Genomic DNA, 20699 nt, shown 5'->3' with positions numbered 1-20699 from the left:
GAATTCTCCTCCTTGATCTGATCTCAAACATTTGATTTTCTTGCTAGTTTCATTTTCTACCATCACCTTGAATAGTTTGAATTTCCGAAATGCTTCATATTTTTCCCTGAGAAAAGTAACCCAACACATTCTAGAATAGTCATCAATGATTAGCATAAAATACCTATCTCCTTGTGTATTTCTAGTTCTTGCTGGACCACATAAATCAATAAGAATTCAATCAAGAACATTGTTAGACTTCTCCAAAATACTCTTGAAAGTTGCTCTAGCTTGCTTTTCAAATTGACACTCCTTACATACCGGATTGTGAGGTTTAACAATATTAGGTAAATCTCTTACCACCTTAGTAGTACTGATTTTCACAATGCAATCAAAATTTACATGAAAAAGTCTCTTATGCCATAACCAACTTTCATCAATATGTGCAATCAAACATGCATTCTCATTGTTGTTCAAATGAAAGATATTACCTCTAGTTTGATTACCGGTTGCAATTTCCAAACCAGTTTTGTTTAAGATTTTGCATTTACCATTATTGAATTGTAAATCAAATCCTTTCTCAACTAATTGACCAACACTCAAAAGATTATGCTTCAAACCTTCAACATAGTAAACATTATCAATATTGTGCTTACCATCAAAAGATATAGTGCCTTTTCCTTTGATCAAAAAAGCTTTATCATCTTCAAATCTTACTAGACCTCCATTGTAATCCTAAAAGGTTAAGAATTTACTCTTATCACTAGTCATATGATTCAAACATCCTAAATCAATAATCCATTCATCCATATCTTTAACTTTATTTGCCAGGGCTTTCTCTACCAGTTGAACAATAGGTGCTAGTTGATCTTCTATTATAGAAACAAAAGCCCATCCATTGTCTATCGGATCCTCATCAGAATCATCAATAACTCCTTCATTAGCATAATAACAAGACTTGTCTCTATTCTTCTTAAACTTGTATTTCTGATAGTCAGGGTTAGGCTTATATGTTCTTTTAGCTTCTTCTCTTAATCTTGCATGTCTATCAAGGAATCTAGAAGCCATATGACCAATCTTATTACAAGTAAAACATTTAAAGGGTGCTTTACTGATCTGATTTATGAAAACCAGATTACAATACCTGGTGTGATACCTGCGGTATTGTAGATTTCAACACAAAAATTGACAACAAGAAGATTGCAAACCAAAAACTGTCTCCATTCTATTCAAAATTGGAGTTTATACAAGTTGAATGTATCCCAAGGGTCACACAAATCCCTTGGAATTGAAACGAAGAGTCACCATAATGTTTATTACAATTAAACTACTAAAACTATCAAAATTATCAAAAAACTAAATATAAAATTTTAGTCCACTTTGAGAAGGCATAACTTTCTCATCCTAGCTCCGAATTACAAACCGTTTGATGCGTTGGAAAGGTATTCAAATAATCTAGAACCAAATTTTGGAAACATCGAAAATGCACCGAAGACCCTCAAAATTGCAATTTACTAAAACATAGAAAATTTTGAAAAAAATTAGATTTCAATATTTTCCCAATTTAATCCTGATCATTCCTCCCCCCTTAAGAGGCAATGGGCCCCATTGCACTAATCTGCTGCAACAGATGAGGAAATTGTTCTTCAATTTGTTCCTTAGTAAGCCACTTGCCTTGATGAGAATGCTGACCAGCTCGAACCACCCAATACAAAGGGATTTTCTGATTTCTCAAAGTCTTTAAAATGGCTTCAGTAACATGGTCACACTGGACTGGAGCAGTAGTAGAGGGGTTTAACTCTGCAGCTTGAATGTATTCAGTAGCTTGGGAGATATCCAATAAAGGAGGAAAATAGGGTCTCAACAACTCCACATTGAAAACTGGATGCAGTCCCAAAAAAGATGGCAAATTAAGTTCAAAAGCATTCTCACCAACTTGTTTCACAATAGTGTATGGTCCATAACGAAGAGGTCGAAGCTTCCTATTTGGTCCATGTAGACGCTCTTTCTGAAAATGTAACCATACCTTGTCACCAACCTGAAACTGATGGGGAGTTCTATGTTTATCATGTCTTTCCTTATATTTCTGATTACTCTGCTCCAATATCTCATAAACTTGTTGTTGTAGGTGTCTAATGTTATCAATGAATTTTTCTGCTTTATCTACCTCCTTGTCACCATTCAATGGACTGCTAGACTGTAGAGATGGTATTGCTACATCCACAGGTGCCAATGGCTGGTACCCAAGAGAAACTTCAAATGGACTGTGCCCTGTAGTACTATGGAGTGCACGGTTGTAGCTGTGTTGCACATAGGGTAAGCTTTCATCCCACATGCGAGGATGTTTTGAATGATACATCCGTAAAATATGAATAATCATTCGATTCACCACTTCTGTCTGCCCATCTGTTTGAGGATGGAATGCTGTGGACTTTGTCAGTTTCATGTCCATTTTAGCCCATAGTGCAGACCAAAATTTGCTGATGAACCTGCTATCCCTATCAGAAATAATGGTTTTTAGCAAACCAAAATGAACCCACACATGTTCAAAAAATAGCTTGGCAGTATCTTCTGCAGAAATCATCTTTTTACATGCCACCATGATAGCCATTTTAGAAAACCTATCTACCACAACATATACACAATCATGCCCCCGCCTGGTAGTTGGAAGCCCAGACATAAAATCCATTGAAATAGATTGCCATGGCTTATCAGGAATAGGTAATGGTAAGTATAGACCCAACTTACGGTTTGTTGGTTTTGCAATCGCACAGGCTACACAAGCTTGTATATGTGAAATGACATCTTGCTTCATTTTTGGCCAATAGAAATACTTTTGAAGGATAGCAGTAGTCTTACCAATACCAAAATGTCCTGCAACACGACTGTAGTGAGCTTCCCATATCATTTTCTTCCATTCTTCGGTGGGTACACATATGTGACCATTATGGCAAAGAAACCCATCCTGCAAGTGAAAATCAGAGACAGATTTTCCTTCTACCAAATTACTATAGATGTTAGCAAAATCAGGGTCAGTACTATATAGTTGTTCCCAAGTGGATGATTGATGACCGCATGAATCCAACACTATTGTCAAAACTACAATTGGAGGCCTACTCAAACAATCTGCCACCTTGTTACTGCTTCCTTTTTTATGACGAATGTTGAGGTGAAATTGTTGTAAATAGACTGACCACGGTTGATGTCTATCATTCTGTAGCTTTCCTTGTGTTTGCAAGAATTGGAGTGGTTTATGGTCTGTATGTATAACAGTTTCTTTTCCCAGTATATAGTGTTTCCATTGTTTGCAAGCCTGAACAATGGCATACAACTCCTTATCATAGGTGGGATACTTACGTACTGTATCAGAAAAAGTTTCACTGTGATAGGCAATAGGATACCCATTTTGTGTGAGTACCGCACCAAGAGCATAATCTGATGCATCTGTTTCTATCTCAAATGCTTGGTGTAGATTTGGAAGGACCAATACCGGTGCTGAACATAGTCTTTTCTTTAACTCCTCAAATGCTTGTTGTTGTGCCTCTGTCCATTGAAAGTTTGCTTGTGCTCCACCCCTGAGTGATTGATTAAGAGGCCATGATATGTGTGAGAAACCAAACACAAATCTATGATAGAAGTTGGCTAAGCCCAAGAAGCTGCGAAGCTCTGTGAAACTTTTAGGAGATGGCCAATCTTGAATTATTTGAATCTTTGCTGGATCAACATGAACACCCTCAATGTCAATGATATACCCTAAGTATTGAATACTCTGCATACCAAAAGAACACTTCTCAATGTTGGCATAAAGTTTGTGTTTTTGCAGAGTTGAAAGAACTTGTTCAACATGCTGCAAATGCTCAGACCCAGTTCTGCTAAAGATGAGTATGTCATCCAAATAAACAACTACAAAGGAATCAATGAATGGTCTAAGCACATCATTCATCAATCTCATAAATGTGGCTGGGGCATTTGTTAGGCCAAAAGACATGACCAACCATTCAAACAAACCTTCCTTAGATTTAAATGCAGTCTTCCACACATCTGCTGGATCAATTGGTACTTGGTGGTATCCAGACTTCAAGTCAACTTTTATAAAGAATTTAGCCCCCCTAAGTTGGTCCAACAAATCATCAATTCGAGGGATTGGATATCTATTTTTAACAAAGATTTTGTTTAATGCTCTATAATCAATACAAAGCCTCCATGTCCCATCTTTCTTTTTAGCAAGGACAATTGGACTTCCACAAGGTGAAGCACTTGGACAAATGTGTCCTTTCTGAATCAACTCCTGAATTTGTCTCTTAATCTCATTATTTTCCAAAACTGACCTCCTATATATTGGCTCATGTGGTAGCGGTGTGCCTGGAATTAAATCAATAGAGTGCTTGACTTGACAGTGTGTTGGTACTCCCACTGGTGGTGTAAACACATTGTGATATTCTTTCAAAATTTTATCTATTTGATTTTGTTGATTCTCTGTTACCTTAGCATGTGTATTAAGAACAACTGACTTTGTTTGTTCAGGGCAAATCATGAGTACAATAAAAGCTCCAGTTTGAGCAATCAAGCGTTTACATTGTTTAGCACTAATTAAAGATGCAGTTTTTGTTGGACATACCTCTGGTATTCGGTACCTCTTCTCACCAAGCTTGATTGTAACACTACGTGGCCTTGACTCATACACCCCATGCCTCTGATACATGTATGGCTGCCCCAGCAAGACATCGCATACATCCAATGGTGCTACATCACATATCACTTCATCCTTGAAAGGCTTGATTGAATATGGCAAACGACATTGTTGATTGATTTGAATATCTTGTCCCTCATTCACCCATCCCATAGAGTATGGTTGTGGGTGTCTTGTCACTTTCAAATTTAATCTTTTGACTATCTCCCTAGAGATCAAATTCTTTTGACTCCCACTGTCAACAATAAAATGTAGAGGCTTTCCATCAACCCACATCTGTGAATGAAAAAGTCTCTCTTCATCTTCACGGGGAAATACTTTAGCAGTTCCAACTACGGCATATGGGTTTGCTTCTATGATGGAATCATTCTCCTCTTTCTTAGAATTATCTATTGGTGGCGATTCAGGTTCAGCTTCCTCCCCTTGTATTTCTATCATCAAATTTTTAATACTTCGACAATCCTTTGTATTATGGGTTGGGGACCTATGCAACTCACACCACATGCCTGTGTCTGTCTTTTTAGTAGACCACCATGTGTTCTTGGGCGAATTTGAATGAGGTTCCTTGGTCACCTGTTTCCCTACAAATTTATTGCCACCTTCAGCCCTTGGCTTGTTGTTTGCAAAGTAGTCCCTCTTCCATCTTTGCTTGGATTTTTCTTCAATTTTTTGTAGCATATTTATAGGCAGTTGCCAATGTCTCAATATTTAGAAAATCCATCTCTGTTTGAATATACCTGTGAAGTCCACTCTGATATTTTAAAATTCTATGCTTCTCTGAATCATTAATACCGAGTTTTGCTAAAAGTGAATGGAATGTATTGGTGTAATCTTGCACAGACTGATCCCTCCTTTGGCGAAGAAGCTGCCATTCTATGTATTTTTGTTCATATATATCCTCCGGGAGGTAAGCTTCTTTTATATATTCCACAAATTCTCCCCATGTGGGCTTCTTATCAAGAGATAGTATAAAATCATCTTCAGCAACTGATTCTTGTTCTTTGTTTGCTACTTTGGTTTCCCATGCTAATTTCACATGGGTTTCAGCTTTGAGGAGAGCAAATGTTATCTTTTCAGCATCTGAGAAATTATTTACAGAAAAGTACCTATCCAACTTTGATAACCAGTTATCAACAGCTTCAGCATCGACCTTTCCTTTAAAATTTGGGATGTCGAAATTGACCTGCACTTTGAAAGGGGTATTTCCACGAAATGGTGTTTCAAATTCAGAGGGTTTTTGCTTCTGTAGGAGGTTTGAAAATTGACTCATCATCTCCTCTCATTGCTTATTTAAAGCTTCCTCGACCAACTTCTTAACATCATTGTCTGACATCTTTGATTGTGTGCGTCTCAAAGGTGGGTATTTTGACAAATCTTGTGTATCCAATCCTAATCTTTGGTAGGAAGACCTTGTGTAAATTGGCATAAAGGAGCGTTCCCGCTCTGATACCACTAATCTGATTTATGAAAACTAGATTACAATACCTGGTGTGATACCTGTGGTATTGTAGATTTCAACACAAAAATTGACAACAAGAAGATTGCAAACCAAAAACTGTCTCCATTCTATTCAAAATTGGAGTTTATACAAGTCGAATGTATCCCAAGGGTCACACAAATCCCTTGGAATTGAAACGAAGAGTCACCATAATGTTTATTACAATTAAACTACTAAAACTATCAAAATTATCAAAAAACTAAATATAAAATTTTAGTCCACTTTGAGAAGGCATAACTTTCTCATCCTAGCTCCGAATTACAAACCGTTTGATGCGTTGGAAAGGTATTCAAATAATCTAGAACCAAATTTTGGAAACATCGAAAATGCACCGAAGACCCTCAAAATTGTAATTTACTAAAACATAGAAAATTTTGAAAAAAATTAGATTTCAATATTTTCCCAATTTAATCCTGATCATTTACCTTCACACTTACTTCCAATTGGACCTTTAGGCATTTTCCTTGTAAATAGTACTTCAAGTTCTTCATTTTATCTCCTACTTTATTCAAGTTCTCTTGCATATAAGGCTTTCCAATTAGATTTATCAAATGATGATGATGCTACACTTGATGATAATGCCTTGGAAGCTAGATTTGTCTTGATAGTAGTAATAGGACCAAATTCCTCAATCTCAAAAGCTAAAATTTTTCCAACCAAAGTGTCTCTAGATACTGAAGCATTAGGCATTGTTCTCAATTATTTTATAGAAATAACTTTCATTTTATATGCTGGTAGAAAAGCTCTTAAATATTTAGAAACAATCTCATCTTCACTTAAGGTTCCTCCACAACATTGTATACCCAGAACAATTTCATTTACTCTTTCCATAAAAGTAGAAATTCTTTCTTCTTCTTCCATTTTCAGACTTTCATACCTAACCCAGAAGCATTCAAATTTTGCAATTTTGACTTTAGAATGTCCTTCATTCAATGTTTCCAGTTTCTCCCAAATAGCTTTAACAGTAGATCTATCTGACAATCCCATGACTTGCTGATCTGACAATGCACTCAAAAGTTCTTCTCTTGCTTTGCAATCATTTTCGTCATCTTTAGCCAAGTTAGGTGGAATAGGTTGACCTTGAGTAGGAGCAGTATAGCCATTCTTTGTAACATCCCATATGTCCTTTCCAATTGAATTCAAATGTATCTCCATCCTGATCTTCCATATGCCATAGTCAGTTCCATCAAGTTTCAGACTGTCCTTCCTGAAATAGTTAGAAGACATTGGATCTCCTCAAGCTGTTAAACTTCCACAAAAAGAGAACTAGGCTATGATACCAATTGTTAGGTCCTAGAGATGACTAAGAGGGGGGGTGAATCACTTGTCCAATCAATTCAACCAAAATTAACTTAACCAAAACTTAATGCTTAATACCAGTAAACCAAACTTTATGCCGGTAGACAATCCTAATAGTTAATTGCAGTATCGGTAAAGATTAATGCATGAAATAGAAAGACAATAACATCCACAACACATAACACCAATATTTGTATGTGGAAACCTTGTAAGGGGAAAAACCATGGTAAAAAGCCTTACCCACAATCAAATGATACTACTATAGATAATATGTGTGTACAATATGGATTCTGCACATGCAGAAAGGCTAGATGCCTCGAGCTCACTACTCAATCACAAAATGAGAGTCACATTGACTATAGATGGATGGTTAAATCTAATGATAATGTACTGCACAAAATAGCATCTTCATATCTTAGATTCAGTATCGGTTTAGTTCTGATTGCCTTCACAAAATCCTTCCTTCAACCTTCAAATGATGTCTACGTGTATAGCTCTGCTTGTTTCCACATATACCTTATTACAATCCTTTTTGCATTCACACATTTGTCTCACAAATAAGATCTTACATTTATACCATAACCTAAGACCAATTGAATAGGTCGGCTCGCTAAAAGATATTACAATAAAATCAATTACAAATAAATCAATATCTGATGCATGATGTTGGCTCAATGCATTTACAATAATAATAAATCATCTCCATAACATGTCATGCTGATCTGGAATAGATATACCTATCAGTGCTTATCTTCGACCTATTTGTCGATAACAGCAAATATGCAAACCCAAATAAACAATTAACCAAATCACCAAAACCAAGTCATTGAATAATGTCTTCAACATAACCAAGTAGTTTCCAAGTCATTCCAAGTTCTTGTGAACAATATAATCTATCAGTGAACCAAATACTAGTGACTGTGCATAAGTCTCTGACTTGCCAGTGAACATAAACAAAATCTCCAAGTGTTGATAAGTGTTGACAAGCTATTACAGGTGTTGACATCAATGACAAAACCATATCAACATATTGTATGTTGTCCTTAGGGGTCATATGGTGTCCCATGAACCCTTATGATCCTTTAGGAAACCATATGACCCATTACGACACCATATTGGGTCATTATGGGTCCCCTGGTATCCTAAGGAGTCATATTATGTCCTACAACCCTTTAGGACACCATATGACCACTAACGACAACATATGGTGTCATAAGGGGTCCTATGGTGTCCATAGGGGTCATATGGTGTCCTACGACCCCTTAGGACACCATATGACCCCTTAAGACAATATATTGGGTCGTTATGGGTCATATTGTGTCCTAATGGGTCATATTGTGTCATATAACCCCTTTAAGACATCATATCACCCCTTAGGACACAATATTACTCTTCATAACACCATATTGGGTCACTTTGGGTCTTATGGTGTCCTAATGGGTCATATTGTGTCCTACAACCCCTTAGGATGCCATATGACCCATAACGAGACAATTTGGTGCCTTAAGGAGTCATATGGCATCCTAGGATACCATATGACCCCTATGGACACCATATGACCCCTAACAACATCATATGATGTTATAAGGGGTCGTATGTTGTCCTTAGAGGTCATATGGTGTTTGATAAACCCTTATGACCCCTCAGGACACCATACAACCCGTTATGACAACATATTGGGTTGTTATGGATTGTATGGTGTCCTAAGGGGTCATATTATGTCCTACGACACTTTAGGACACCATATGACCCCTAACGACACCATATCATGTCATAAGGGGTCCTATGGTGTCCATAGGGGTCATATGGTGTCCTACAACCCCTTAGGACACCATATGACCCCTTAAGATACCATCTTGGGTCATTATGGGTCATATTGTGTCCTAATGGGTCATATTGTGTCATATCACCCCTTTAAGACATCATATAACCCCTTAGGACATAATATGAACCCTTATGACACCATATTGGGTCACTTTGGGTCCTATTATGTCCTAAGGGGTCATATTTTGTCCTACAACCTCTTAGGACCATATGACCCATAATGACATAATTTGGTGTCTTAAGAGGTCATATGGTGTCCTAGGATATCATTTGACCACTATGGACACTATATGACCACTAACGATACCATATGGTGTTATAAAGGGTCGTATGTTGTCCTTAGGGGTCACATGGTGTCCCATGAACCCTTATGATCCCTTAGGACAACATACGACCTGTTATAACACCATATTGGGTCATTATGAGTCATATTGTGTCCTAAGGGGTCATATTATGTCCTACAACCCCTTACGACACCATATGACCCCTAACGACACCATATGGTGTCATAAGGGTTCTTTTGGTGTCCATATGGGTCATATGGTTTCCTGCAACCCCTTAGGATACCATATGACCCCTTAAGACACCATATTAGGTCATTTTGGGTCATATTATGTCTTAATGGGTCATATTGTGTCATATGACCCCTTGAAGACATCATATGGCCCCTTAGGACACAATATGACCCCTTATGACACCATATTGGGTCTCTTTGTGTTCTATGGTGTACTAAAGGATCAAATTGTGTCCTATGACCCCTTAGGACACCATATGACCCATAATGACACAATTTGGTGTCTTAAGGGGTCATATGGTGTCCGAGGACACCATATGACCCCTATGGACACCATATGATCCCTAAAGACACTATATGGTGTCATAAGGGGTCATATGTTGTCCTTAGGGGTCACATGGTGTCCCATGAACCAGTATGACACCCTAGGACACCATACGACCCATTATGACACCATATTAAGTCATTATGGGTCTAATGGTATCCTAAGGGGTAATATATGTCCTATGAACCCTTAGCACACCATATGACCCCTAACGACACTATATGGTGTCGTAAGGGGTCTTGTGGTGTCATAAGGGGTCCTATGGTGTCCATAGTGGTTATATGGTCTCCTACAACCCCTTAGGAAGCTATATGACACCTTAAGACACCATATTGGGTCATTATAGGTAATATTGTGTCCTAATGGTTCATATTGTGTCATATGACCTCTTGGGACACAATATGACCCCTTATGATACCATATTGGGTTTCTTTGGCTGCTATGGTGTGCTAAGGGGTCATATTATGTCCTATGACCCCTTAGGACACCATATGACCCCTAATGACATCATATGGTGTTCTAAGAGATCCTATGGTGTCCATAGCAGTCATATGGTGTCCTACAACCCCTTAGGACACCATATGACCTCTTAAGACACCATATTGGGTCGTAATGGGTCATATTATGTCCTAAATGGTCATATTGTGCCATATGACCCCTTTAAGACATCATATGACCCCTTAGGACACAATATTACCCCTTATGACACCATATTGAATCGCTTTGGGTCCTATGGTGTCCTAAGGGGTCATATTGTGTCCTACAACCCCTTAGGACACCATATGACCCATAACAACACAATTTGGTGTTTTAAGGGGTCATATGCTTTACTAGGACACCATATGACCCCTATGGACACCATATGACCCCTAATGACACCATACAATGTTATAAGAGATTGTATGTTGTCCTTAGGGGTCATAAGGTGTCCCATGAACCCTTATGACTCCTTAGGACACCATACGACCCGTTATGACACCACATTAGGTTGTTATGGGTTTTATGATGTCCTAAGGGTTCATATTATGTCCTATGAGCCCTTAGGACACCATATGGCCCCTAAAGACACCATATGGTGTCATAAGGGGTCCTATGGTGTCTAAAGGGGTCATATGGTGTCCTACGACCCCTTAGGACACCATATGACCCCTTAAGACACCATATTGGGTAGTTATGAGTCATATTGTATCATAATGGGTCATAGGATTGCATATGACCCATAACGACACAATTTGGTGTCTTAATCTCTCTCTCTCCCCCTCTCCCCTAAGGACACCATATGACCCCTATGGATACCATATGACCCCTTAAGACACCATGTTGGGTCGTTATAGGTCATATTTGATCCTAATGGGTCATATTGTGTCATATGACCGCTTTAAGACATCAAATGACACCTTAAGAAACAATATGATCCCTTGTGACACCATATTGGGTGATTTGGGCCTTATGGTGTCCTAAGGGATCATATTGTGTCCTATGACACCTTAGGAAACCATATGACCTGTAACGACACAATTTGGTGCCTTAATGGGTCATACGGTATCTTACGAAAGCATATGACCCCTATGGACACCATATGACCCCTAACAACACCATATGGTGTCATGAGGGGTCATATGGTGCCCCATGAACTCTTATGACCCCTTAGGACACCATATTAACTATTATGACACCATATTGGGTTGTTATGGGTCCTATGGTGTCCTAAGGGGTCATATTATGTCCTATGACCCCTTATGACACCATATGACCCCTAATGACACCATAGGGTGGCATAAGAGGTCTTATGGTGTCCATATGGGTCATATGGTGTCCTACAAACCCTTAGGACACCGTTTGACCCCTTAAGACACCATATTGAGTCATTATGGGTCATATTGTATCATATGACCCCTTTAAGACATCAAATAACCCCTTAGGACACAATATGGCCCCTTCTGATACCGTATTGAGTTTCTTAGGGTCCAATGGTGTCATAAGGGGTTGTATTGTGTCCTATGACCCCTTAGGACACCATATGACCTATAACGATACAATTTGGTGTCTTAAGGGGTCATATGGTGTTCTAAGACACCATATAACCCATATGGACACCATTTGACCCCTAACGACACCATATGGTGTCATAAGGGGTCGTATGTTGTCCTTAGGGGTCATATGGTGTCCCATAAACCCTTATGACCCCTTAGGACATAATATGACCCCTAATGACACCATATGGCATCATAAGAGGTCCTATGGTGTCCATATGGGTCATACGATGTCGTACAACCCCTCGGGACACCATATGACCCCTTAAGATAGCATATTGGGTCGTTATAGGTCATATTGTGTCCTAATGGGTAATAGGACACCATATGACTCATAATGACACAATTTGGTATCTTAATCTCTCTCTCTACCCCTCTTCCCTAAGGACACCATATGACCCCTATGGACACCAAATGACCCCATATTGGGTCATTATTGGTCATATTGTGTCCTAATGGGTCATATTGTGTCATATAACCCCTTTAAGATATCATATGACACCTTAGGAGACAATATGACCCCTTATGACACCATATTGGTTTTCTTTGGGTCCTATGGTGTCCTAAGGGGTCATATTGTGTCCTACAATACCTTAGGACACCATATGATCCATAACGAAGCAATGTTTTGTCTTAAGGGGTCATATGGTTTCCTAGGACACCATATGACCCCTATGGACACCATATGACCCCTAACAACACCATATGGTGTCATAAGGAGTCGTATGTTGTCCTTACGGGTCAAATGGTGTCCCATGAACCCTTTTGACCCTTTAAGACACCATATGAACTATTATGACACCATATTGTGTTTCTATGGGTCCTATGGTGTCCTAAGGGGTCATATTATGTCCTACAATTCCTTAGGACACCATATGACTCCTAATGACACCATATGGTGTCATAAGGGGTCATATCATGTTTTATGGCCCCTTAGGACACCATATGACCCCTTAAACACCATATGGGTTTATTATGGGTGATATTATGTCCTAATGGGTCATATTGTGTCATATGACCCCTTTAAGACATCATATGACCTTTTAGGACACAATATGAGCCCTTATGACACCATATTGGGTCTCTTTGGGTCCTATGGTGTCCTAAGGGATCATATTATCTCCTATGACCCCTTAGGAAGCCATATGACCCATAACAACACAATTTGGTGCCTTAAGGGGTCATATGGTGTCCTAGGACACCATGTGACCCCTATGGACACAATATGACTCCTAATGACACCATATAGTGTCATAAGAGGTTGTATGTTGTCCATAGGGGTCATATGGTGTCCCATAAACCTTATGACCCCTTAGGACACCATACGACATGTTATGAAACCATATTGGGTCGTTATGGGTCCTATGGTGTCCTAAAGGGTCATATTATGTCCTACGACCCCTTAGGACACCATTTGACCCGTAACAACACCATATGGTGTCATAAGGGGTCCTATGGTCTCCATAAGGGTCATATGGTGTCCTATGACCTGTTAGGACATAATATGACCCCTTAAGATACCATATTGTACCAGAATGGTTCATATTGTGTCTTAATGGGTCATATTGTGTCATATGACACCTTGAAGACATCATATGACCCCTTAGGACACAATATGACCCCTTATGACACCATATTGGGTTTCTTTGGGTCCTATGGTTTCCTTAGGGGTCATATTGTGTCGTACGACCCCTTAGGACACCATATGACCCATAACGACACAATTTGTTTTCTTAAGGGGTTATATGGTGTCCTAGGATATCATATGACCCTTATGGACATTATATGACCCCTAATGATACCATATCGTGTCATAAGAGGTCATATGTTGTTCTTAGGTGTCATATGGTGTCCCATGAACCCTTATGATCCCTTAGGACACCATAAGACCTGTTATGATACCATATTGGGATGTTATGGGTTGTATGCCATCCTAAGGGGTCATGTTATGTCTTATGACCCTTTAGGACACCATATGAGCCCTAACGAAACCATATGGTGTCATAAGGGGTCCAATGGTGTCGATAGGGGTCATATGGTTTCCTATGACCCCTTAGGACACCATATGACCCCTTAAGACACCATATTGGGTCGTTATGGGTCATATTGTGTCATATGACCCCATTAAGACATCATATGACCCCTTAGGACAAAATATGACCCTTTATGACACCATATAATGTCACTTTGTGTCCCATGGTGTACTTAAGGAACATATTGTGTCCTACAACCCCTTAGGACACCATATGACCCATAACAACACAATTTAGTGTCTTAAGTGGTCATATGGTGTGCTAGGACACCATATGACCCCTATGGACACCATATGACCCCTAACGACACCATATGGTGTCATAAGGGGTCATATGTTGTCCTTAGGGGTCATATGGTGTCCCATGAACTCGTATGACCCCCTAGGACACCATACAACCCATTATGACACCATATTGCATCGTTATGGGTCCTATGGTATCCTAAGGGGTTATATTATGTCCTACAAACCCTTAGGACACCATATGACCCCTAACAACACCATATGGTGTCATAAGGGGTCCTATGGTGTCTATAGGGGTCATATGGTGTCCTATGACCCCTTAGGATGCCATATGACCCATTAAGACACCATATTGGGTTGTTATAGGTAATATTGTGTCCTAATAGTTCATATTGTGTCATATGACCCCTTTAAGACATCATATGACCCCTTGGGACACAATATGACCCCTTATGATACCATATTGGGTCACTTTGGGTCCTATGGTGTCCTACGGGGTGATATTATGTCTGATTACCCCTTACGACACCATATGACCCCTAATGACACCATATGGTGTCATAAGGAGTCTTATGGTGTCCATAGCAGTCATATGGTGTCCTACGGACCCTTAGGACACCATATGACCCCTTAAGACACCATATTCAGTTGTAATGGGTCATATTCTGTCCTAATGGGTCATATTGTGTCATCTTACCCCTTTAAAACATCATATGACCCCTTAGGACACAATATTACCCCTTATGACACCATATTCGATCACTTTGGGTCCTATGGTGTCCTAAGGTGTCATATTGTGTCCTACAACCCCTTAGGACACCATATGACCCATAACAACATAATTTGGTATCTTAAGGGGTCATATGGTTAAGTAGGACACCATATGACCCCTATGGACACCATATGACCCCTAACGACACCATATGGAGTCATAAGGGGTCTTATGAACTCTTATGACCCGTTAGCACACCATACGACCCATTATGACACCATATTGGGTCATTATGGGTCCTATGTTGTCTTAACGGGTCATATTATGTCCTATGACCCCTTAGGAGACCATATGAGCCTTGACAACACCATATAATGTTATAAGGTGTCCTATGGTGTCCACTAGAGTCATATGGTGTCCTACGACCCCTTAGGATGCAATATCACCAATTAAGACACCATATATGGTTGTTATAGGTCATATTGTTTCCTAATAGTTCATATTGTCTCATATGACCCCTTAAAAAATCATATGACCCCTTGGGACACAATATGACCCCTTATGATACCATATTGGGTCACTTTGGGTCCTATGGTGTCTTAAGGAGTCATATTATGTCCTACGACCCCTTAGGACACCATATGACCCCTAATGACTCCATATGGTGTCATAAGGGGTCTTATGGTGTCCGTAGTAGTCATATGGTGTCCTACGACCTCTTAGGACACCATATGACCCCTTAAGACTCCATATTGGGTCATAATGCGTCAGATTGTGTCTTAATGGGTTATTGTGTCATATGACCCCTTTAAGACATCATATGAACCCTTAGGACATATTATTAACACTTATGACACCATATTGGATCACTTTGGGTCCTATGGTGTCCTAAGGGGTCATATGATGTCTTAGGGGTCATAAGGGATCATATGTAGTTCTTAGGGGTCATATGGTGTCCCATGAACCCTTATGATCCCTTAGGACACCATATGACCCATTATGACACCATATTGTGACATTATGGGATGTATGTTGTCCTAAGGGGTCATGTTATGTCTTATGACCCCTTAGGACACCATATGACCCCTAAGGACACCATATGGTGTCATAAGGGGTCCAATGGTGTCGATAGGGGTCATATGGTTTCCTACGACCCCTTAGGACACCATATGACCCCTTAAGACACCATATTGGGTCGTTATGGGTCATATTGTGTCATATGACCCCATTGAGACATCATATGACCCCTTAGGACAAAATATGACCCTTTATGACACCATATTAGGTCGCTTTGTGTCCTATGGTGTACTTAAGGACCATATTATGTCCTACGACCCCTTAGGACACCATATGACCCATAACGACACAATTTATTGTCTTAAGGGGTCATATGGTGTGCTAGGACACTATATGACCCCTATGGACACCATATGACCCCTAACGACACCATATGGTGTCATAAAGGGTCATATGCTATCCTTAGGGGTCATATAGTGTCCCATGAACCTGTATAACCCCCTAGGACACCATACAACCCATTATGACACCATATTGCATTGTTATGGGTCCTATGGTATCTTAAGGGGTTATATTATGTCCTACAAACACTTAGGACACCATATCACCCCTAACAACACCATATGGTATCATAAGGGGTCCTATGGTGTTTATAGGGGTCATATGGTGTCCTAAAACCCCTTAGGATGCCATATGACCCATTAAGACACCATATTGGGTCATTATAGGTAATATTGTGTCCTAATAGTTCATATTGTGTCATATGACCCATCTAAGACATCATATGACCCCTTGGGACACAATATGACCCCTTATGATACCATATTGGGTCACGTTATGTCCTATGGTGTCCTAAGGGGTGATATTATGTTTGATGACCCCTTAGGACACCATATGACCGCTAATGACACCATATGGTTTCGTAAGGGGTCTTATGGTGTCCATAGTAGTCACATGGTGTCCTACGACCCCTTAGGACACCATATGACCCCTTAAGACACCATATTCAGTCATAATTGGTCATATTGTGTCATATTACCCCTTTAAGACATCATATGACCCCTTAGGATACAATATTACCCCTTATGACACCATATTGGATTGCTTTGGGTCCTATGGTGTCCTAAGGGGTCATATTGTGTCCTACGACCCCTTAGGACACCATATTACCCATAACAACACAATTTGGTGTCTTAAGGGGTCATATGGTTAAGTAAGACACCATATGACCCCTATGGACACCATATGACCCCTAATGACACCATATGGTGTCATAAGGGGTCTTATGAACTCTTATGACCTGTTAGGACACCATATAATCCGTTATGATACCATATTGGGTTTTTATGGGTCCTATGGTGTCTTAAGGGGTCATATTATGTCCTACGACCCTTAGCAGACCATATGAGCCCTAACAACACCATATGGTGTTATAAGGTGTCCTATTGTGTCCATAGGGGTCATTTGGTGTCCTATGACCCCTTAGGATATGATATCACCAATTAAGACACCATATATGGTTGTTATAAGTCATATTGTTTCCTAATAGTTCGTATTGTGTCATATGACCCCTTTAAGACACCATATGACCCCTTGGGACACAATATGACCCCTTATGACATCATATTGGGTCACTTTGGGTCCTATAGTGTCCTAAGGAGTCATATTATGTCCTACGACTCTTTAGGACACCATATGACCCCTAATGACACCATATGGTGTCATAAGGGGTCTTATGGTGTCCATAGCGGCCATATGGTGTCCTACAACCCCTTAGGACACCATATGACCCCTTAAGACACCATATTGGGTTGTAATGGGTCAGATTGTGTCCTGATGGGTTATTGTGTCATATGACCCCTTTAAGACATCATATGAACCCTTAGGACATAATATTACATCTTATGACACCATATTGGATCGCTTTGGGTCGTATGGTGTCCTACGACCCCTTAGGACACCAAATGACCCATAACAACAAAATTTGTTGTCTTAAAGTGTCATATGGTTAACTATGACACCATATGATCCCTATGGATACCATATGACCCTTAATGACACCATACGGTGTCATAAGATGTCATATGGTGTCCCATGAACCCCTATGACTCCTTAGGACACCATACGACCTGTTATGACATCACATTTGGTTGGTATGGGTCCTATGGTGTGCTAAGGGGTCATATTATGTCCTATGATCTCTTAGGAGACCATATGACCCCTAAGGACACCATATGGTGTCATAAGGGGTTTTATGGTGTCTATAGGGGTCATATGGTGTCCTACGACCCCTTAGGACACCATATGACCCCTTAAGACACTATATTTAGTCATTATGGGTCATATTGTGTCCTAATGGGTCATAGGACACCATATGACCCATAATGACACAACTTGGTGTCTTAATCTATTTGTCTCCCTGTCTCCCCTAAGGACTTCATATGACCCCTTACGACACCACTTTGGGTCGTTATGGGTCATATTGTGTCCTAATGGGTCATATTGTGGCATATGACCCCTCCAAGACATCTTATGACACCTTAGGACACAATATGACCCCTTATGACACCATATTAGGTTGCTTTCTATCTTATGGTGTCTTAAGGGGTCATTTTGTGTCCTATGACACCTTAGGAAACCATATGACCCATAACGACACAATTTGGTGTCTTAAGGGGTCATATGGTGTCGTAGGACACCATATGACCCCTATGGATACTATATGACACCTAACGACACCATATGGTGTCATAAGGGTTCATATGTTGTCCTTAGGGGTCATATGGTGTCCCATGAAACCTTATAACCCCTTAGCACACCATGTGAACTATTATGACACCATATTGGGTTGTTATGGGTCTTATGGTGTTCTAAGGGGTCATATTATGTCCTACAACCCCTTAGGACACCATATTACCCCTAACAACATCATATGGTGTCATAAGGGGTCTGATTGTGTCCAGAGGGGTCATATGGTTTCCTAGGACCCCTTAGGACATCAAATGACCCCTTAAGAAACCATTTTGGGTCATTGTGAGTCATATTGTGTCATATGACACCTTTAAGACATCATATGACCCCTTAGGACACAATATGACCCCTTATGACACCATATCGGGTTGCTTTGGGTCCTATGGTGTCCTAAGGGGTCATATTATGTCCTATGACCTGTTAGGACACCATATGACCCATAACAACACAATTTAGTGTCTTAAGGGGTCATATAGTGTCCTAAAACACCGTATGACCCATATGGACACCATATGACCCCTAACGACACCATATGGTGTCATAAGGGGTTCTATGTTGTCCTTAGGGGTCATATAGTGTCCCATAAACTCTTATGACCCCTTAGGACACCATATGACCTATTTTGACACCATATTGTGTTCTTATGGGTCCTATGGTGTCGTAAGGGGTCATATTATGTCCTATGACCCCTCAGGACACTATATGACCCCTAACAACACCATATGGTGTCATAAGGGGTCCTATAGTGTCCATAGGGGTCATATGGTGTCCTACAACCCGTTAGGACACTGTATGACCCCTTAAGACACCAGATTGGTTCATTATGGGTCCTAATTGGTCATAGGACACCATTTCACCCATAATGAAACAATTTGGTGTCTTAATCTCTTTATGTCCTCCTCTCCCCTAAGGACACCATATGACCCCTATGGACACCATATGACCTCTTAAGACACCATATTGGGTCGTTATGGGTCATATTGTGTCCTAATGTATCATATTATGTCATATGACCCCTTTAAGACATTATACAACACCTTAGCTTACAATATGACCCCTTATGACACCATAATGGGTCGCTTTGGGTCCTTTGGTGTCCTAAGGAGTCATATTGTGTCCTGCGACACCTTAGGACACCATATGACCCATAACAACATAATTTAGTGTCTTAAGGCATCATATGGTGTCCTAGGACACCATATGACCCCTATGGACACCATATGACCCCTAATGACACCATATGGTGTCATAAGGAGTCGTATGTTGTCCTTAGGGGTCATATGGTGTCTGATGAACCCTTATGACCCTTTAGGACACCATACGAATTGTTATGACACAATATTGGGTCGTTATGGGTCCTATGGTGTCTTAAGGGGTCATATTATTTCCTACAACCCCTTGGGACACTATATGACCCCTAATGATACCATATGGTGTCATAAGGGGTCATATAGTGTTGATAGGGGTCATATGGTTTCCTACAACCCCTTAGGACACCATATGTCCCCTTAAGACACCATGTTGGGTTGTTATGGGTCATATTGTGTCAGATGACCCCTTTAAGACACCATATGACCCCTAATGACACCATATTGTGTGGTAAGGGGTTGTATGGTGTCCCATGAACTGTTATGACCCCTTAGGACACCATAGGACCCGTTATGACACCATATTTGGTTGTTATGGGTCCTATGGTGTCCTAAGGGGTCATATTATGTCCTATGACCCCTTAGGACACCATATGACCCCTAATAAGACCATATGGTGTCATAAGTGGTCCTA

The sequence above is a fragment of the Cryptomeria japonica genome, chromosome 10 (assembly GCF_030272615.1).
Source record: "Cryptomeria japonica chromosome 10, Sugi_1.0, whole genome shotgun sequence".
NCBI classification, from domain to species: Eukaryota; Viridiplantae; Streptophyta; class Pinopsida; order Cupressales; family Cupressaceae; genus Cryptomeria; species Cryptomeria japonica.
This window is presented reverse-complemented; position numbering follows the sequence as displayed.